Below are 22,371 nucleotides of genomic sequence, written 5' to 3'. Positions count from 1 at the left end.
AGTTGGTTGTTAAACATTTATTAACACACCACTGGAAATAACTCATACAGAAGGTTGCAGATGCAACTCCGATATGCTACAGAAATTTCTCAATATTACTCTACCTTCTCTTCCCTCTTTGCCTTTGCATACATTGTTCTAAATGTCTGAAATGGACCTCTTCCCACTCTTAATTCTGATATAAGCTTCCTCTACTACAAAATATAATTCAGGCCTCCACAAATCATCTAACCTAACTTTTCCCAGAGGAAAAGTGACCTTTCTTGCCTCAAATTTCCATGAGCACCTCATTTGGATTCCTCCTTTCCCTCCTCACATCTATCTTACATCACTCTTATTGGTTTGCATATCTGCCCTCCTACTAGATTGTAACCTCTTTAAAGGCAAATACTGTGCCATTTTTCATCTTTGAATTTTTGGCACTGTAGCTTGAACTCAGTACTGTAGGTGTTTAATAAATATGTGTAAATCTTGATGTGCTATAAATATGGGCTATTAACTTATCATTCCATCCTTCTCTTAGGATTTGTAACCCTTTTTTATCCTTTCTGGAACCTCCATTCCCACCATTCCTTAGTTCCTTTTTTGGTGGGGAAGAGGCGAGTGATTTGACTAGGATCACACAGCCAGTAAGTGTCTGAGGTCAAATCTGTACTTATGTCCCCCTAACTCCAGGGCCAGTGCACTATCCACTGCAAAATTTAACTATTTTGCACCTCCCCCCCATTCTTTTTTTCTTTTTTCTTTTTTGCAAGGCAATGGGATTAAGTGGCTTGCCCAAGGCCACACAGGTAATTATTAAGCATCTGAAGTCGGATTTGAACTCAGGCACTCCTGACTCCAGGGCCTGGTGCTCTTCCCGCTGGGCCACCTGTTTTCTAAATTGGAAATCTTTTAAAATTATAAACATTTTTTTTCTCCTTCCCACTTGCCCTTTCCCTGGATATGTGTGTAAAGGAGAGGAGAGAAACAAAAAGAGCAAAAGAAATTCCCACTTTGACCTTGTCCAAAAAATGTGTGTCTCATTCTTCATATTAGTTCATCACTTCTCTTTCAAGAAGTGATGAAGAATGCTACCCATTTTGGGGTTGTTGTTGCATTCTTGAAAGGGACCAATGACATCATGAGGGTGATATCTAGATTTGAGCATGAATTGGATTTAAGTGAGGCAGAGCTGAACAAAGTTGTTAGCCTCACTCTCTCCTTCAGAATTAAATAAGTCCATGGCAGTGGATAGAGCACCGGCTCTGGAGTCAGGTGTACCTGAGTTCAAACCCGCCTCAGACACTTAATAATTGCCTAGCTGTGTGGCGTTGGGCAAACCACTTAACTCCATTTGCCTTGCAAAAACTAAAAAAAAGAATTAAATAAGTCCAGTGGCAAGTTGAAAGTCAAGAACACTGGCAATGGCTTGGGGTGAAATGGGTGACCTTGACCTTTCTAAATTAAGTTCTCCATTTATCTGAGGTGATGGACATCCATTACATTACATTACTTAATTTTACTTGGGGTCTCACCAAAGCAAGTCATTCATTCAACTACTCCCTAATTGCTTTTCTATTCCACTCTCTATAGCTGCTGTTTTAAACCTTCTCATCTCTCCTCAAGTCTTCAATGGCACCCCTGCACACCGTGCTCTCTACACAGGGTCTCAACTCATATTTCCCTAAAAAAAAAACAAAACAGACCATTGGTCAAGAGTTCCATCTTGCCCCCTCCTCATTTCACCTCTCTCATATATCTTCTCCCTTATTCTCTCCTCTTTTAACCCTGTGTCACAGGAAAAAGGGGTCTTCTTACTAAGACCCTGCATGCACCTTTGACCTCATCCCATCCTGTCTTCTTCACAGATTGCCCCCCTCAGTCATCCCTACTCTCTCACTAATCTTTAATTTTTCCCCATTAACTGACTCTTCCCACTGCCTACAAATATGCCTAGGTGTCCTCCATCTTTAAAAAAATCCTTACTCGATCAACTATGATGGCTGCAATTTCTTTCAAGAACTCAGTGATTAAAAGGCAATCCTGAGAGACCTGTTATGGAAAATGTCATCCACATTCAGAGGAAAAAAAAAACATGGAGTCTGAATGTAGAGCAAAATATACTATGTTTACTTTTTTAAAACTTATTTTATGTTTTTCTTTCTTATGTTTTTTTTACCCTTAGTTCTAATTCTTCTTTCACAACATGACTAATATGGAAATATGTTAAACATGATTGTACATGTTCAACTTAGATCAGATTGCTGCTATAGGGAGGGGAAAGGGAAGGAAGGGTGGTGGAAAAATGTGGAACTCAAAAAGCTAATAAAAGTATGAATGTTGAAAACTATCTTTGCATGTAATTAGAAAATAAAATATATTTTTAAAGTCCTCACTTGAGCCTCCCATTCATGCTAGCCATCATATATTTCTCCTTCTCCTCTTCCTAAACTCCTTGAAAAAGCTGTCTATATTTAGTGCTTTCACTTCTCCTTACTATCTTCTAAACCTCTACAAATTGACCTCCAACTTTATCATCCAACTGAGACTGTCCTAAAGTTACCAGTAGTTTTAAAATGTCAAATCAAATGGCCTATTCTTCAATCCCCAATTTTTCTTGATCTCCATTTAGCATTTGAACACTGTTGATCAACTTATTTTCCTTTAGGTTTTTGTGACACTGTTTTTTCTGGGCATACCTCCTACTAATCAGATTGCTTATTCTTAGTCTCTTCTGCTGGATCTTCATCCATGTCACACCTCTTAACTCTGATTATCCCCTAAGACTCTGTCTTGGGTCCTCTTCTTCTCCCTCTACATTATCTCAATTAGTTATCTCATTACATGGCTTCAATCATCACTTCTAAGGATCAGCTAGGTGGCACAGTGGATAGAGCACTGAAGTCAGGATAGAGTCCTGGAGTCAGGAGTACCTGAGTTCAAATCCAGTTTCAGACACTTAATAATTACCTAGCTGTGTGGCCTTGGGCAAGCCACTTAAACCCATTGCCTTGCCCAAAAAAAAAACCCTAAACCCCCCCCCAACAATGATCACTTCTATGAAGATGATATCCAGCTTCCCTAGTCTCTCTCCTGAACTCCAGTTTTATCTCATCAACCATCTTTTAGATATCTCAAATCTAATGTTTTGTGAGCATTTCAAACTCCAAATGCTCAAAATGTTCTTTTTCTTTTCCCCAAGGTCTTCCCCATTTCCCAACTTTTCTTCTACCATATTCTTGAACTCTGGTATCACATCCTCAATTCTCCATTCTTACTCACCTCACATATATCATCCATTACAGACAGACTCTTATCATTTCTACTTTCACATTTCATATATATATATATATATGCCTTTCTCTCAACTCACAAAGCCACCACCCTTCATTGCCTTTCATCACCTCTCAATTTTCCTATTGCATTAGTTTTCTAACTGGTTTCCCTGCCTCAAGGCTCTCCCCACTATAATTTGTCCTTACAGACTCAGCTACTAAAGTAATTTTCCAAGGGCATAGTTCTGCCCATGCCATTCCCTATGCAATTAACTACAGTAGTTCCCTAGGATTAACTATAAATTCCAATTCTCAAATCCTAACTGCATATACCAAAGCCTTCTTGTGGTTTCTCAAAGATGACACTGTCTCTACCATTTTGCAACAGTTTCCTACCCTGCCTGGATTGTTCTCCCTCCCTTCCTCTGTCTCTTAGTTTCATTGTTTTTCTGTAACATTCAACTCAAATCTCACCATCTGCAGGAGCCTCTCCTAATCCTCTAGATAATTAAGGTCTGTCCATCTGGAATTACCTTCTATCTACTTTTTAAAGTAATGGGATGTTCAGTCAATCAAGGATAAGTCATAGACTAAGTGTGTAAAATCTTTGAAAGTCATTTGATAAATGGTCAAAGGATATGCAGAGGTAATTTACAGATGAGATCAAAGCAATCCATAGCCATATGAAAAATTGCTCTACATCATTACTTATTAGAGAAATGCAAATTAAAGCTTCTCTGAGGTACCACCTCACACCTCTCAGATTGGTCAATATGACCAGAAAGGATAATGATCATTGTTGGAAGGGTTGTGGGAAATCTGGGACACTATTACACTGTTGGTGGAGCTGTGAACTCATCCAACCTTTCTGGAGAGAAATTTGGAACTACGCCCAAAGGGCAACAAAAAATGAGCATACCCTTTGACCCAGCAATAACACTGCTGGGTCTATACCCTGAAGAGATGATGAAAAAGGATAAAAACATCACTTGTACAAAAATATTCATAGCAGCCCTGTTTGTGGTGGCAAAGAATTAGAAATCAAGTAAATGTCCTTCAATTGGGGAATGGTTTAGCAAACTGTGGCATATGCATGTCGTGGAACACTATTGTTCTATTAGAAACCAGGAGGAATGGGAATTCAGGGAAACTTGGATGGATTTGCATGAACTGATGCTGAGTGAGATGAACAGAACCAGAAAAACAGCAACATGGGGGTGATGATCAACCTTCATGGACTTGTTCATTCCATCAGTGCAACAATCAGGGACAATTTGGGGCTGTCTGCAATGGAGAATACCATTTGTATCCAGAGAAGTAACTGTGGAGTTTGAACAAAGTTCAAGGACTATTCCCTTTAATTTAGGGAAAAAAACAGATATCTTATTGTTTGATCTTGTTATCTCTTCTACTTTTTGTTTCTTCCCTAAGGATATGATTTCTCTCTCATCACACTCAATTTGGATCAATGTGCAACATGGAACAAAGTAAAGACTGACAAATTGCTTTCTGTGGGGGGGTGGGGGGGAGGGAAGTAAGTTTGGGGGAAAAATTGTAAAACTCAAGTAAAATCTTTAATAAAAGAAAAAAAAGAAAGTCATTTGATAAAGTGAAATGAACCTTTCAGGATGCCTGTTTCAATTGGCTGAGGGATTTTTTGTTATACTGTCCAGATCCTTTGAGTTAGTAAATTCAAGGAGTTACAGAAATTGGAGTAAACATGGCTTTATGTCTCTGAAGAACCACCTCTGTCTTTTCTTCCTTCCTTCTTTCTTTCCTTCCTTCCTTCCTTCCTTCCTTCCTTCCTTCCTTGCTTGCTTGCTTTTGGTGGGGAGGGAGAATGGGTAAAGCTTTAGTTCTCATTTTGACATAGGTGTCTACCTTCTACCTTCCCCTCTATCTTTTCTGGCTAGAATATGAGCTTTTGAGCTTCCCAGGGGCTGGGAGATTTTGGACTTCTCATTTTACCATTGATGTCCCAACCCCATGCCCAGATCAGCTTACAGCTATATCGGGAGTCAAGAATAGACTGGACATCTTTTCACACTCTATACTCCACAAAGGAGCCAAACAAAGAAATGACACTATGTCTAAGGGGAACATCTTTTAGCAACCAGGAGTTGTGGGTTATCTCATGTGCTAACTAAGCTTAAACTCAGCTTCCTGTGTCACAGACATTTAGAAGAATGTCCTAAACCAACTCACTGCTTTGATTTTACAACTTTAGTTATGGATATCCCTGTATAAAAATTTTATTTTATTTTCATCTCTAAATTCTCCTTATTCCTCTACTCCCCTCCAACTGAGGAGGAAGTATAATATTCAATATACATATGAAGTTATAGAAAACCTTCATCTGCATTAACCATGTTGAGAGAGAGAGAATATAATAATATTAAATAAATTCTCCATCTGAAGGTAGATACCATTTTTCAACATAAGTTCTTTGGATTTGTTCACAGTTGCGTTACTGTGATGTTTCTGGGTAAATTCTTCTCCTGGAATGTTCTACACAGTAACAGCACTATTGTACAATGATCAAATGTAAATGGTTTAGTTATTCTCTAGAATAAATGATCCAATTCCAAAGGACCCATGATGAAAAATGCTATCCACATGTAGAGAAAGAACTGATAGAGTATGGAAGCAGATTGAAGGATACTATTTTTCAATTTCCTTTTTTTATGAGGTTGATTATTTTTGGTCTGTATTTTCTTTCACAACATGACCAAAAATGGAAACAAGTTTTACATGATTGCACATGTATAACCTATATTAAATTATCATCTTGAGAAGGGAAGAGGGGAGGAATGGAGGGAGAGAGAAAATTTGGAACTCAAAATTTTAAAATACTAATATTAAAATTGTTTTTGCATGTAACTGAAAAAATAAATTATTATTCAGTTAAAAAATAAGTAAATTATTCCACTTCTGCTCACTTCACTCTGCATCAGTCCTAGGGTTTTCCTGAAACCATCCCCCTCATCATTTCTTACAGCACAATAGTATTCCATGTAGATACCCCTTTTAAAAAGCTATTTAATTTATTTAAAGCTATTTAAAGCTAACTAAAAATGGTTTTCAATGGATAATATTGGGGGGAAGTTTACCAATTTGGACTCAATCTGATAGCATTAGAAAAACACCCTGAAATCTCATGGGTAGCCCTTGTTCTGAGAGCCAAGACTGATCTGTGAGATTGGGAGTAAAGATAGTAATCCTAGAGCCTATATTATTTTCATACTTAGTTATTTTCATGTTTCTCTCTCCATTGGAACATGACCTCCTTGAGGGCAGTACTGTTTTTGTTTTTGTGTCTCTAGCACTTAGGTGACTGACACATAGTCAGTGCTTAATAAATGAATGTTGACTGATTTGTTGAACTCAATCATTATCTAAAGCAGTCTTCAGTCTTACAAAATTATAGCTTGTGTAATAAGGGTTGACGCTACCTTTTATTGAGCTTCTTCCTGGTCAGGTTCATTTTTTAGCATTGGGAATAGTTTCTTGCCCCTCCTGAAGTTGGGGATAGGGGACTTCAGGGATATTTTTAAGGGTAAAAATAAGTTCCCTTTTAAAAAGGGAACTGTTTTTTTTTCCATTGTCAGGGAGGAAGTATTCGCTAGCAGGAAGTAGTACATGTAAGTACATTGATTGTTTTCTTTTCAAGTATCTCCTCTCTGAATGGGGGACCTTTGGAAACTATACTGGGATTATAACCAATCTTCTTGGGTCTCAACTTTCTCCTCCAAAAATATGGGATGACCACCGTCTCTGCTCTGGAGGAGATTACATCTAGAAGGGGAATAAGATAACTGAAATATCCTGTTTCACTGTTGGACCTGAGACCTTTATTCCTTTAACCCTCATCCTAAATGAAAGGTGCTCTCCTCTGCAGGTGTGCCTGGAAGAAAATGGGAATAGTAACTGATGAAGGTTTCTGGAGAGAAGGATGCAGTGGTGACCATGGAGACAAAGAAAGAGAGTTCTGTAAGTTTTGCCCTCATTTTACACTGGAAAATGACATCAAAAAATTAGAGAACTTGGAACAATTAGGTGGCACAATCCATAGAATAAGGAGGTCCTGCAATCAGGCGGACCCAAGTTCAAATCCACATTCAGATACTGGGCAAGTCACTTAATCCTATTTGCCTCAGTTTTCTCATCTGTAAAATGAATTGGACAAATCATTCCAGTATTTTTGCCAAAAAAAAACCCCAGTTGGGGTCACCAAGAAATGAACATAATTGAAACAGTTGAATAACCAAAGAATTTGATCTCTCACCAGCTTGTGAAACTTAAAATAATTTTATTCTGGATACAATTAGTATTTTTGTATACAAAATAGAGAAAGGATTATATATGAAGTTGTGAACCTCTACTACATTCAATTTACTTTTTCATCTAAGAATATATCATTTATGTTTTTGTGTAAATCATGTGACTGAGTCTGTCTAGATATAGCTTACACAGCAATATGAACAGATATCTCTAAGAGTGTTCTTAGCCCACTGTTTTGCAAGGGAGATTTTGATTATCATCAAAAGGGGGAGCAGAAGATTGTTGCTCTAAGGCTGAGGGCTCTGCCCTCCTCAGAGAGGTAAAAATTCTAACTCCGATACAGGCTAGACTTTGCCCCACCTAACTAGTGCTGGTTTAGGACAAATCATTTTTAAGTTCAAATTACTTTCCTGATTGTATCCCTTTGGGAGGAAGGAATAACCCAAGCCATATAACCAAAAGTTTTACTCTCTTCTCCCCAAATGCCCCCAAGACACATAGAGACTTGCAAATAAACCCATTTATCCTAGTCCAAAGCAAACAGAAATCAGAGAAGTTAAGCACATTAAAATATATCAGATAATACACAGAGTAAATGAGCTCTCCCACTGGGAGTGAGAAGTCTCTGATGAACTGAAAGAAAGAGGGGAGGCTAAGAGAGGAGGGGGGGGGGGGATGAAAGAAAGGAGAGAAGAGGAGAGGGAGGAAGAGGAGGGAGAGAAAGAGTGGGGGAGAGAGAGAGGGAAAGAGGAAGAGAGTTGGAAGGAGGAGGAGAAGGGGAGAGAGAGAGAAGGATGAGAGAGAAAAAGGAGAGGAAGGGGTTGGGAATGAAAGAGAGAGAGTGATGAAGTAAATTGGAAGTAGGGAGACTCCCCTAATGACCCTTCTTCCTGGAATATTTTTCTCACATCAGGGATCTCTCACCCTCTTCTTTTGAAGTTGGAAAACAGAGAATAGAATCTCTCCTCTCTAAACTTTGCCTCTCATGCACGTCAGAACATTTAGGAATTATTTTCTACCAGTGATGAAAGTCTTGTGAAAACAGTCCTGAGTCTTGGCCACATATGCAATAAATTCAACATGTGACTTTAGAATATACCCTGTTTGTCTATGTGTCCTTTGAAAGTTCCTTCTACCTGCTTCTGTTCATTTTTCAAACTGCCTCAATATTTTTTCATTCTTTTCTTTTTGTCACCCTATTGATATTCTCCCTTTTCCTCTTTCCTTTTCCCATCCCAAAAGAATTTAAAGAAAAACAAAACCCTAAGCAAAATATATTTAATCACTGACTATGTCCAAATCTCACTGTGTATATTGAGTCCTTCACCTCTAATTCAGGAGGTGGGCAACATGTTTTATCATCAGTTCTCTGGAACTGTGGTTAATCATTGCATTCATCATTCCTGAAATTTTCAAAGTTGACTTCTTTTATAATATTAATATTGCATAAATTGTTTTTTTAGTGCTGTTCATTTCATTCTGCATTAGGTCATGCAAATTTTCCTGGAATTTTTTAAATTGTTAATGATTCAATAATATATAAGTTTATATACACAAACCACAATTTGTTCATCATTCCCCAATTGATGGACAACTCTTTGTTTTTGGGGTTGGGTCTGAAGTTTAAGTTCTGCATTATTACAAAATGGAACACTGGGAGGTCACTCTCCAGTTAACAAAAGATTTCCTTAGCCAGAACAGTATTCAATAAAAATAGACATAGAGGACACCTCAAGTTGATTCAGTGAGTAAAGTTTCCTTGTCTGAGTCTTCCCCCTTGTTTTTAACCAACTAAGAATCAGAGCTCCTCGTGGCCATTATTTGTTTAAATATTCAGGAAGTAATATCAACAACCCTTTAGTTCCTTAAATCAGTCTCAAGGATAGTCTTAATATCTAGAATAGAAGGAATACATTAGCCTAACTTGCATGGGGGGAGGGGTTGGGATATAATTTCTCCTATTCATTAGTTTACAGTTTTTGGTTAAAACAAAGAGCTTATAGAAATTGTTTTAGTATAGAACCTTTTCCTCTTTCTTTGATAAGTTCATAGTGCTATTACTAGGACAAAGAGGACATGCAATTTAATGACTTTTGAAGTATCATTACAAATTGCTTTCCAGAATTAGCTTGAGAAATTTGATGAATCTTGTTATCATGTTATAAACCAAAGGATCCAAGATTTCTTTTGTTTTTGCAACACAGTTAATGTGGAAATATGTTTTGCATGACTTCAGTGATGGATATCAACATTCTTGCCTTCTCAATAGATGGGGAAGGGGGCAGAGGGAGAGAATTTGGAACTGAAAATAAAAAAAAATACCCCAAAGATTCATTCCTTCTTCCTGGATTTCATAGTCATATAGATAGGATCCAAATTCAGGTCATTAGGGTCTAAATCTAATTTCCTTTTCACTACATGAAGAATAGCAGGAAGTTGAAGAAGAGGCCAGAGGAGAGAATATTGGCCTCAACAGTTTCTCCTTATAATGACAGTGAACATCAACCCAAGACCAAGGAATGGATGGAGTCTACAACATTTTCAGGAAGGTGATGTCTTTCTATGTATTCCTGCCTCCCCCACTTATTCCTCCCCAATTTGATAGAGGGATTCTCATAAGCAATCATTTCTCTTTCCTTCCATATTCTCTTTTCCTTCATCCTTTCTTTTTTCCTCTTCCCCAATCTGTTTCTTAGACCTGGTGAACCCTATAGGCCCTGATTAACACTATTGGGAGTCCTCAAGACTGGAAAAACTGTGGAGTGAAATTTGGTTTTGAGACGTGAGCGGATCTCAAAGTAGATGGACAGCTCTCGGAAAATGTAGATAACCGGCATGGATAAGGAGGGGTACAGGGTCAGTGTGTGGTATCCTAGTTTTCTCTGAGGACAGCTAGCCCCAGCTGGGTAGTTTCTCTCCAAGGAATAAGGCTGGCTGCTCAGTGCAGGGCCAAGGACAGTGGGAAGGGAATGGGGTTAGAGTTGAAACTACTAATGCATCTCTCAAACCATCTTTGGTTTCTCCAGATTCTAGCTATTAGCAGTTCCCCTGGGATAGTTTAAATCATCCTCTGTTTCCTAGAAATGAGAAGTGGCAGGAGGTGGGTTGGGGGAGGAGGTTTCTGTAGGGAAAACATGGTGGTTACCTAGTAGAAAATAGGCCTAGTGAGATAACTTGACCAAAGTTATATGGCATTCTGGCTTATGGCACCAATCTTTGCATGCATCCCAGCTCACCCTGGCATTCAGGAAAGGAAGGAAGGAAGGAAGGAAGGAAGGAAGGAAGGAAGGAAGGAAGGAAGGAAGGAAGGAAAGAAGGAAGAAAGAAAGAAAGAAAGAAAGAGAAAGAAAGAAAGAAAGAAAGGAAGAAAGGAAGAAAGAAAAAGAAAAGAGAGAAAAGGAAAAAAGAAGGAAAAAAGGAAGGAAAAAAAGAGAAGCAAATTTGGTTTTTATGGATTCCTGAGAAGTAGCATGAAAGAAACAGAAAAATTGGATTTCAATCCTGGCTGTCTTACTAATTATCTTGGATCATTATACTCTCCCTGGTTTAGTCCCAACTTTGTCATTTACTGATTGTGTGACCATGGGCAAGCCGTTTCTTCTCTTAGTCTCAGTTTCTATAAAATGGGGACTAGTTGTAATGTTCTTAGACCTAGAAGAGATCTATAAAGGCTTCTAATCCAACCCATTCATTTTACAAATGAGAAAAATTTAAACCTCCTTAGAGAGGTTAAATGACTTACCCAAAGTCATACAACCACTAAGTGTCAGAGGCAGGATTAGAATGCAATATCATTTCACACCCAAACTAATATGCCCACAGTGGGGACATAGTCATGAAGTGTAACGATAGCAGTGTGTACCATTATTTGAGCTACGGGCTAGGTGGAGGCAAATCCAGCAGTGTGATCCTGGGTAAGTCACTTGGCCTGTCTGCCTTAGTTTCCTCAATTGCTAAAAATGGGAATCATGGCAGCCCTCCCATGTCTGTTGTGAGGATCAAATGAGATATCTGTAAAGCCTTCATCACAGCACCTGGCAAAGAGTAGGTGGCTATATAAATGCTAGCTATAATTATTTTTAGGATTAGACGACCAGAGGTCCCTCTCAGACTCTAATTTATGATTCTACAGGTACTGCTGATGAGATGATAAACCTTTGAAGAAAATCATTTGTCCCCAGCAGAACTCTTTGGGAAATGTAGGATGAGCAGACAGAAAGACCAAAACCCAAAGAAATGCTCTATCCTGGGATAATATGTCATATTTCTTAGGACCTATAAGAAAACTCTGTACTCTCCTACCTTAATAGTTACTTCTTGGGGTGGCTAGGTGGCGTAGTGGATAAAGCACCGGCCCTGGAGTCAGGAGTACCTGGGTTCAAATCTGGTCTCAGACACTTAATAATTACCTAGCTGTGTGGCCTTGGGCAAGCCACTTAACCCCGTTTGCCTTGCAAAAACCTTAAAAAAAAAAAAAAGAAAGAAAAGAAATAGTTACTTCTTCCTTGTTCAGGGAGCTGGGAGACAGTGAGAACTGATTTTAGTCAAGTCTGAGAAAATCAGAAGGCAAGAGCTGGAAGTAGAAATCCAACACCCTTATTTTACATTTTGCAACTGAGGAAAACAGAGATAGATTGACGGAATGGAAAGATCCTTACAGCTGGAGTAAGAACTCCTGAATTTATTGTCTGTAATTTTCCAGTGATTTTGTTGACTATCACCTATGTGACCTCAAATGAGTCACATCCCATTCCTCTGGGTCTTGATTTGACCATTTCTAAAATGCAGGGGCTGGGCTAATTGATGTCCAAGGTCCTTCTAGATCTTAATCTATGTTCCTATGAGGTTCAGAGAAGTCAAATGATTTCCCAAATGTCATTCAGCTCTTGGGCCCCAGCCTGTAAGTTCTTTACACTCCCTATACTCCTGTCAGGAAAAGCATGGATTTTCTGAGTGGTTAAGTTTCATAAAAAAGAGTTGCTGTATGAAGAGGGGATGGGGATATTGCAAAAAAGCATAAAAATACAGAAGATTAGAGTTGAAAGGGAATTCAAACCATACAAGAAAAGGAATCTCCATTCTAACATGCAGGGAAATGGTCATCCAACTTCTGCATGAAGATCTCTCTAAGGGAAAAATCATTACTTTCCAGGGCAGCTAGTGGATAGAGCACTGGCCTTGGATTCAGGAGGACAGGCATTCAAATCCAAACTCTGGCATTTGCCACCTACCAGTTGTGTGACTTTGGGCAAGTCACTTAACTGATTGCCCCATATCCTTATCTTCCTGATTCCTATCTGGTCACCAGACCCCGATATCTCTGGAGGAGAAAGTGAGGTTGGTGACTTAGCACAGCACCCCCTCACTTGCCTGTCATAGCATCACCTCCCTGATGTCATGGGTTTCTTCGAAAATGAAGGATAAAACATTATTATTAAGGCACTTTATTCCTCAAGGAAATTCTATGGTAATAAAGTTTAGAGGGAAAGATAATGATTTGCCTATTGGACAAATGTCTTAAAGGCAATTGGAGATGTAAGACTGGAGGCCAGTAGATTAGGGCAAGATATGTAGATTTGAGAATCAACAATTGAGAAATAATAATTAAATCCTTGGGAGCTGATAACATCACTAAATGAAGTAAAGAAAGAAAAAGGAGAGGGTCCAGGACAGAACCCCTAGGGCCATCTAGAGGGCTTGACTTGGATAAGGATCTAGAACCAAGAGAACAATAGTCAAAATGACTATCATGCTGTAAATGAGTATACTAAAACAAAGGTAAGCAGTGATTAATCTTTGCACCAGAAAAGATGAAAAATGCAGCCTTTCTACATAAAGGGAGAGAATTATGGATAAGAATTTTGCTTATATTGTAATTCCTGAACAACTGTATAAGAGTCTCCTGATAGCAAGCCTCTCTTAACCTCTGGGGGACTTGTATTCACTGCTCCTTGTTCTGCGATCTGGGACCAAAGAGGACAAAGTGAAGCTCTCTAGTCCATGACAACCCTTCCTGAAACTCATGCCCCCTCTTTTCCAGTCTTTTCTTCTCCAAGATAAACATTCTCAGGTTCCTTCAATTGCTTTTTCATCACTCTAATTGCTCTCCTCAGGGAGGATCATTCACTTGGGCTCCTGTAGACATGGGATTAAGGAGGCTTAATATTCTCAAGAGGCTAAACTATTGGTTAGCGTCTTCAGGCCACTGCTGTTGAATATCTAAATGAGAAAATTATAAGGTTTTCCTACAGAGTACTTTGTCCCAGGGTAGAGCATTTCTTTGGGGTTTGATCCTTCTGTTGGACAAGATCTCTTCCCAAATTTGCCAATGAACTCTGTTGGGGACAAACGACTCTTCTTCAAAGGTCCATCCTCAGGTTTCTTCCTCAGTTACTCCTTTCCCCTGTTTACATAACTTTTCAGCTAAAAGTCCCCCTGCCTCCTGCTCTCTTTCCCTGGGATAGGAAAGAGGTAGGCCTAAGGACACAGATCTATATCTATCTTCTCCTTTCTTCCAGCATAAGCAGGAGTATTCTAATTCAGAAGAAAGCTAAATCACTTAGGTGTCCTCTGCACTTGGTAGGTGTGTCCACAAGTCTATTCTCTTGAAGTTTTTAAGCTAGATTTGTCCTGTGGTTCCTAAAGTTGTTTTTTTTTTTTTATCACTTTTTGAGTTTTCTCTAGACCTTCTCACCTTTTTGCCCACACTTTCTTCCTAGTTCTCTCTCACTTCTCCTTCCCCTCTGCCCTTTCCTGGTCTTCTCTTTTTCTTTTTTCTTTACTTTTGTCTGTCTCTCCTCTTAATGCTATACCATGGGCTACTTTGTTAAAAGGAATGGAATTTGGAATCAGAGAACATGAGTTAAAATTTTCTTTTGCTACCTTACTTCATACTATGTAACCTTGCATGGACAGATCACTTCATCTCTTATTACTGCAATTTGAAAATGAGCTGGTTGGATTAGATTATCCAAGTTCCTCTCCATTTTGAGAATTCTTCTAGAGTCTACCAGAAACCAATCTCTCTCTCTCTCTCTCTCTCTCTCTCTCTCTCTCTCTCTCTCTCTCTCTCTCTCTCTCTCTCCCTCTCTTTTATTGGTGGCATTGAAGTGAGGGATAATAGCAATCAATTCCTCTATGCCTACTCCATGTTATGCTTTGTAAGAAAAAAAAACAGTTAAGCAAAAACATCTAACACCATGATTTTATCTAACTGCATGAGCAACATTCTATACTATAATGCCTCACCTCTATGCTGTAAGGAGGAAGGTTGCATTCTTTTTATCTCTTTGTTTTAGTATGCTCATTTATCCATTTATTGTATCATAGTCATTATGTCTTGTTCTCTTGGTTCTGAATGCTTATCCAGGTCATATCTTAGAACTGTATGAGGAGTCCTTCCTGGTTCTGTCCTGGAGCCTCTTCTCTTTCCTTTCTATATTATTTCAATTGGTGATGATATCAAGTCCCATGAATTTAGTTATCCTCTCTGATGATTCTCAGACCTACATATCCTGGCCTAACCTCTGCTCACTTCCAGTCTCACGTCTCCAGAAGCCTCTAGGAGCAAATAGAAAAGGCTCTGTTTGACATTCAAAGTCCTTCATAGCCTGGTCTCCACTTGGCTTTTCAGTCTTCTTTCACCTTATTCCTGACCCACTGGTCTAGGTCTCTTAGCTCGGGGCATTTTCTCACTCTCCCTGGCGCCTCCCTTGAATGCTCTCCCTTCCTCAACTTACTGATCTCCGGACTCCCTACTCTTAATTACCCTGATTTCTGTTAAACACGACCTCTTTATCCGGTGTCGATGGCTTTGCATGCATTTGTTTGCGTGTCTCCCCCTCCCGTTAGATTGTAGCCTCTTTGAGGGCAGGGGCTTCGGGTCTTTTGTGCACCCCCGGGCTCTGAGCTGACAGGGGCCACTCCATGTGCATTAGCTCACGCAGTCTCTGTTCCTGGGAGTTCAAGTTTGCCGTTTCTCGGCACCATCAGAGCCATTAGACCCGGATCATTCGCCAGCCCTTCCCTCGTGGGTGGGCGCCCACGGCCCTCGCGGGGTCTCGGCAGCCACAAGCGCATTCTGCGGCCGCCGTCCCCACACCCGAGGGCCCGCTTTCTTTCCCGGCCCGAGGAGCCCGGCTGCAGGGGGCTCTCCGGGCCAGGCTGGCGGGCAGTTCGGGTCTCTGATTCCCGCGGCTCCTCCTCCCCCCTTCCCGGCCTCCCGAGAGCCCCGCAGGGTGGGCTGCCCTCCGGCCCGAGCCCCCCACGCGGCCGCGACCCTTCCCCGCGCGCACTCCGGGGCCCCGCGGCCCGGCCCCGCTTCTGGGAAGCGGCGGAGCCTCCGCAGGACACTTTCTGGTCTTTTCTCTTCCTGCTTTCAGGGGCCTGGGGGGCCGGGCCGGGCGGGCTGCGCCCCCGCAGGAGGGGCTCGGCGGGCCCCGGGGGGCTGCCCCGGCCCCGGCCCCCCGCCCCTCGGCCCGCCCCGGCCCGCCCCCGGCCCGCCCGCCCTCGGCGGCCCCGGCGCGCATGCTCCCTCCCCCCGCAGGCTAACCTGGAGATTTAAAAGCCGCCGCTGGCGCGCGGGGGGCGGGAGGGGCCGCTGACAGCCGCGGCCACGGCCAGGTAGGAAGGTGCGGGGGGCAGGTGCGGGGGGGAGCCGAGGCGCGTGCGCTGCCCCCGCGGGGCGGCCCGGGGTCCCGCCGCGGGGCGCGGGGGCCCCTCCCCGGGACTGGGCCGGCGGCCGCGCCCGCCCCGGGCCCCCCGCGCCCGCCCCGGGCCCCCGCGCCCGCCCCGGACCCCCGCGCCCGCCCCGGACCCCCGCGCCCGCCCGGACCCCCGGGCACCCCCCCCCCCCGCCGGGGCTTCTTGGAAAGTCGCGTCCGCGCCCTCCCGCGCCCGCCCCGCCGGAAAGGGGGAGCCTGAGTCACCGGCGCCGCCGGGGGAGGGGGCGCGGGGGGCCCGGGGCGTCCGGCCCGTCTGCGGGCCCAGCCCCGCCGCGGGGGGCGCCGAGGGGGCTCGGGCGCGGGGGCTGCGGGCCGGGCAGGTGCATCTGGCCCAGGGAGCCTCGAGACCCCCCACCGGCCCGGAGCTCAGTTCAGAGAGGGGGCGTGTCTGTGTGTCTGTCTGACTGTCCGTCCGTGCCTCTCTCTCGCTCTCTCTCGCTCTCTCTCTCTCTCTCTCTCTCGCTCTCTCTCTGTCCGTCTCTTTCTCTGTGTCTCTCCGTCTGTCTGACTGTCTCGCTCGCTGTCCTTGTCTCTGTCTCTCGCTGTCTCTCTGCCCATCCGTCCCCGTTTCTCCGTGTGCTCAGGCTTCGCCTTTCTCCTCGCGTCCCTCAGCGATCCCAAAGTGCTTAACTTCCCCCTTTGACTTCGAGTCTCCCTCCACCTGCTGGGCAGAACTCTTCCACTGGGGCTGCTGACCTCCTCCCCCTTCCCCTAGGGCTGGGGTCCCAGGGGCCGGCTGCAGGTCACCCGGTGAGGTGCTGGAGGTGAGGAGGAGAGTTTGGCTCAGTGGGTACCTGGGTGGAGGAACCGTTCTTCAGCTGTTGACACAGACCTGATCTGATGAACCGGGCTAAGAATAGCTCTGGTACGGGCTGGCTCATCGTTCCTCTGTCTCTTGGAAGAGGGTCAAAGTTAGCAAATCCACTTTTCTCCTAAACAGAGGGATGGGGTGGGATTGCAGGGAGGAAGTTTCTGTCCATCTCGGATCTGGCTAGCTCTAGAGAGAGACCAAGGTACGCTGCTGCACTGGTTTCAGAGGGCTGGTACTTGGCAGTGGCAGTGCCCATTTCAAAGAATTAGAAAAATGTATGGTGGGGAGGAAGGCGATGAGAAACCTGAGGAAGGTAGCAGCAGTCTATTACTGTTTTGGTGATGTGGGAACGTGTAATTGCTAACTTGTATTTTCCCTCCATTCTGTCTCCTCTACCTTCATCCCCCAAACATCCACTTATCTCCCAGTTTAGTCTGGTTTTCCTTTCCTGAAGGAGGGTGCTGGGAGAATAAAGTTTGAGTTACCAGGAGGAGTCTGGAGTTGAAAATACAGCTGTGGATGAAAAGTACAGCTGTGGAAGCACAGGGCCCCAATTTGTGTGTGTCTGTCTGTGTGTGTGTGTGTGTGTGTGTGTGTGTGGGTGGGGATATTTTTCCTATATACTCATGATCCACATGTAGTGAACTCTTTACTTCTGTCTCCTCTGAGTAACTAGCAGAACTGAGGGAAGGAGAAGGAAGAAATGAGAAATCCGGGAAGGGAAGTGGAAGGGAGAACAGGGCAAAGAATTTTCTCCCAAGGTCATTTGAACAGCTGTGCAATGAATATGGGGATCCCTGTATGGCACACAGGGGAGCACACTCCTTTCTTATATGGATCAACTCTTCCTCCAAATCCTCCCACCCTTCATCTGGTTGTCTCTACTTCAGCTCAGACTCTGGAGCTATGCATATGATTACTTGGTGTTCTAAGTACTGATAGTGAGTTTAAAGGCCATTGCTCAGCCTTCAGTATTGGGTCATCTGGCTGATTTCTAAAGAAGCCTTGATTCCACAAATGAACTTTTGGTATTACTAGTACACATACACACACACACACACACACACACACAATCATTTATATAATTTTTAAGGTTTTTTTATCTGTTAATTTTTTTCTTTTAAATTCTGAATTTAACAAACCATGGTTTTAAATTTTGTAGATCACTTTATAATCTCATTTTATCTTCACAAGAACCTGGGAGGTCTGTGCTATTATTATCACTCTTATTTTACAGATAAGGAAAATGAGGCTAACAGAGGTTAATGTCATGCAACAGAATGACTTGAGACTAGATTGGAACTCAGATTCTCCTAAATCTGTGTCCAGTACTCTTATTGACTGTGCCACCCAGCTACCTTCACCACCTGAAAGCATAAGGCTTTTAGTCTAACAAGGGATAGCTGAGTCAGGCCTGGAGTCAAGAACACGAGTTCAGATCTTGCCTCAGATGCTTCCTAGATATGTGATCCTGACCAAGTCACTTTACTCTTTTTTTTTGGGGGGGGGGGGAGTTCAATTCCTCTACTGTAAAATGAACTGGAGAAGGAAATAGCAAACCACTCAAGTATCTTTGCCAAGAAAACCCCAAATGGGGTCATGAAGAGTCACTTGTGACTGAAAACAGCTAAACAACAATTAGGCCAATGAGAGTCTGACCTTAGGGCACCCCCCACCCCAAATTCTTGACCTAGCATAAGTCTGGCTTAAATCTGTCACTCCTGGATGCAAGGTCCCTCTTATAAAAGCAATCGTGATAATCATTTTTTTCTTTTAAAGTTTTGCAATTTAAATACCTCTTTTGCATACATGATCTTCTTTAAGGGGGGAAGGGAATAAGCATTAATAAATATTTTAAGTACCAGGAACTTTGATCCCCACAACTAACCTTGAGAGGTCTATTATGATCCCCATTTGCAGATGGGGAAATCGATGTGACAAATAGAGGTTCAGTGACTTGACCAAAGTCGTACACCTTATGACCTTGTAAGTGTCTGAGACCAAATGGAGTCTTCCTGACTATAGGCTCAGTGCTGTATTCACTGTACCTCTCAGTTGCCTCCTTTGAGTTCCCTCTCCACTCTGGGGGGCTTAGACCACTCATGACTAGGATTCTGATTAGTAGATGGAGAATGGAGGTGCTTAAAGGCCAAGTTTTTGATTTTTACCCCAGAGGGGCAGAAGCTGAGTCTATGTGTCCTCTAAAACAATGCTGTTGTATGTCTCTAAATACTTGAGGATAATATAGGTGAGAAATTTTCTGGGTCTGATCATCATTTTTCTATCAAGAAATCCTGTTTTTTTAATTTTTTCCAATGATAAATTTCTGTGCTTCTGTCTGACATTATGATCTTTTTTTTTTTTAAGGCAAACAGGGCTGAGTTTCTTCTCTGCAAAAGCTATTTGATTTTATACAATTTACAAGCCTGCTTGCTCATCTGTAAATGAAAAGGGTTAGCTCAGGAGACTAGTGTTGTGGAAAGGGCACTGGATTTGGATCTCAAGCCCTGTGTTTGAATGCCTGTTCTATCATACAGGCTTTGGGCAAGTCATTTTATTCCTTTGCTTCCTCATCTATAAAGTGATTAAAACAGACTCGATTTTCTCAAAAGGGCCTTTTAGCTCAAAAATTCTATAATTCAAACTGTTCTGTCCTTAGTTTCCTTATCTATCCTGATTAAACTGGGCTGTAGCTATCATGTAGGATTGTGGAAAGGATAAAATGAGAAACAAACCTTACTTCTAATGCTAATTTTTTATAACTATATCATTTAAAAAATTGTATATGAGAAGGAAGAGACTCTCTTCCTATACCATATCCTCTCTAACTTTCACCCCATCAGTTATACTGCTTTACTTTCTGGTGTCCAGAATTAAAACTCAGTCTTTACTTTCTTCTATCAACCAGTGGCTCTGATCCCAGTGATGTGAGGGTGGGGACTGGACCAGTTGGTGCCAGCTCCAATCCTCTGAATGTTGGTACCATTGCTCCCAGCAGTAGAAATATATGTGTTGGGCTTTGTCCACTGAACGAAGTGTGTTTGGGGTGGGGGTAGAGGGTGGGAAGAGCTGGGAATGCTGCTAATGTGGGATTGGTTAGAGTCATCACAGATCTGCCTTGGTCTTTAGATGCTTTGCTGACTTTCTATGGGAAGGAAGATCGATAAGTGTACTCTGCCTTCCCTGACTTGGGAAAATTTGGTGTTTCTTTATTGGGATTGTCCTGAGCTGCATTTGCTGGGGAGCAGGGTGGAGCCAGCAGCTTGAGCCTTTTCTCAGTGGCCCATAGTCTCCCTCACTTCAAAAACCAGTTCCCGGTTCTCTAGATGCTCAAATGAATGGGAGCAGCTCCTGTAACAACTAAACTATCTTTTCCTCTTTTCCTTCCCTTTTCCTCCTTCCCACATCATGTTGTTCCCCCCCCCCCCATGTCTCTTATCACAGATGAACTTTGAGTCGGTAAACATCCCAGGAAGCTAAGCAGTCACTGTTCTTCCCCAAAGGAGAGGCCAAACTAGCTTCCCCCTTTTTGACAGTTGGGTTTGCATTGGGTAAGGAGTGCCTGGAGGGGGAGGGGGAGCCCTTGTGATCCTTCCATCCAAGTACTCCTGTTGAGATTCCTTGTTAGATATGATCTCAGAAGATATACTAGTTCCTGTGGCAATATAAAGAAGAATAAGATCTAGTCATTGTTCTTAAGGAACAGGGATACCACTTATGGGGGAGATAATGTTAACACCTGAGAGAAGAATCATTGTCATTATGGACCAAATGATGTACCTTTTAAAAGGCCCTAGAGTTCAGAGGCAAGTTGTACTGGACTGTCACAGAGACGAAGTTGGTTTTGAGCATCTTGAGGATTTTAAGTTCTTACACCCTGACCCTGGTGCTGACTATAGAAAGCATACTGATTGAGTAAAGCATCTCTGTTCACTTGCCCTGTGGCTTTGTGGAATCTTTTCTTCTCTCTAGGCCTTGGTTTAGGTGACAACATAAGAGTACCAGGCCCAGAGTTGGGAAGAATCTGATTGCAGAAGCTTCCTAGCTGTGAGATCCTGGGCAAGTCACTTAGCCTTGTTTGCCTCAGTTTCCTCATTTGTAAAATAAAATGAAGAAGGAAATGGCAAATCACTTCAGTATCTGCCAAGAAAATCCAAAAATGAGATCTTGAAGAGTCAGACAGGACTGAAAAATAACTGAGGAACAGCAGAAGTCCTTGTGTGTAAAGTGAAGGGGATTAAACTAGATGCTCTCTAGGGTCTCTTCCAGTTCTAACATTCTGTGACTGATTTTCATGAAACCTCCTGTTTGATGGCCTGAGAGGACCACTTGCAGATTGGTATCTGAGACCATTGACAGGTGAGCTCTCTCCCTCCTTTGGGAATGAGTACTGTTTATCTGCCCACAACTGAAGAGATAATGGTAATAATAGCAATATTATCACTTTATTTTTGTATACTTTCCCTTCCCCCCACCAGGTATTCACCTGATTTATACCAAATAGACCTGTGAGTTAGACAGGGCAGGTATCATTATTTCCATTATGCAGGTAAGGACATTTGACAATTAATTGGGATAGTAGATAAAGCACTAGGCCTGGAGTCAGGAAGGCCTGAATTCAAATTTGGCCTTAGATATTAGCTGTGTGATTGTGGACAGTAAACTTCTGCTTCAGTTTCCTCAGATGTTAAAAAATGGGAATCATAGCCCCTGCCTACCAGGGTTGTTGTGAAGATCAGAATAGAGAGGACTTGTAAAGCTCTCAACGTAGTGCTTGGCTCTATGTGATGTTAACCATTACACTGAGGTTCAGACAATGACTTGCCCAGAATCATATGGCTTGTTTGTGGAAGACCTGTAATTAGAACTCAGACCTCCTGTCTCTTAGTCTTGTTTTCTTTCTGATAATATTCTAATAGATGAGAGATCTCATCAAGGTTGGTCTTCCCTCCATCCATGCAGATGATTTTTCATTCATTCCTGTTTGTCCTATGTGACTTTGGTCCTTGTCCTCCCCTCAGTTTGCTACTAATTTTTTTTTTTTGGTTATGGAGCTTGAAGGCTATTCATCTTTTACTCCCCGAATTCTTTCTCCTTTCCTCCCTCCCCAGATATTTCTTTAATGCTGGCCTTTACCTTGATTTTCCTGCCTTCTTAGTAACTTTTTGTGGTCTGCTAATCATAATAGCTGACATCTATATACCACTTTGAATACTTTTAAAATAGCTTTGTGATCATCCCATTTAACCTTAATGGCAATGCTATGAGTGCTTCCCACTATACCATGGACACAGGTTCT

The 22,371-nt window shown here is 42.4% G+C and overlaps 1 protein-coding gene across 4 annotated transcripts in view; it reads left to right on the top strand.

The window, feature by feature from the left end:
• The first annotated feature begins 6,912 nt into the window (after nt 1–6,912).
• Nucleotides 6,913–22,371, top strand: part of SLC45A3 (solute carrier family 45 member 3) — a 40,207-nt gene continuing 24,748 nt past the window's right edge. The window contains exons 1-2 of one of the 4 annotated variants that reach the window (XM_074222494.1): nt 6,913–7,247; nt 9,968–10,087. The gene's annotated coding sequence lies outside the window, so the exon portion shown is untranslated. Of the gene's footprint in view, nt 7,248–9,962; nt 10,088–16,125; nt 16,161–22,371 lie in introns of those variants that run through there. The other 3 variants (XM_074222492.1, XM_074222495.1, XM_074222493.1) reach the window with 3 other exon arrangements.

The sequence above is a fragment of the Macrotis lagotis genome, chromosome 2 (assembly GCF_037893015.1).
Source record: "Macrotis lagotis isolate mMagLag1 chromosome 2, bilby.v1.9.chrom.fasta, whole genome shotgun sequence".
NCBI classification, from domain to species: domain Eukaryota; kingdom Metazoa; phylum Chordata; class Mammalia; order Peramelemorphia; family Peramelidae; genus Macrotis; species Macrotis lagotis.
Note: the sequence above shows the minus strand (reverse complement) of the source record. Positions and strands in the feature narration are given on the sequence as shown.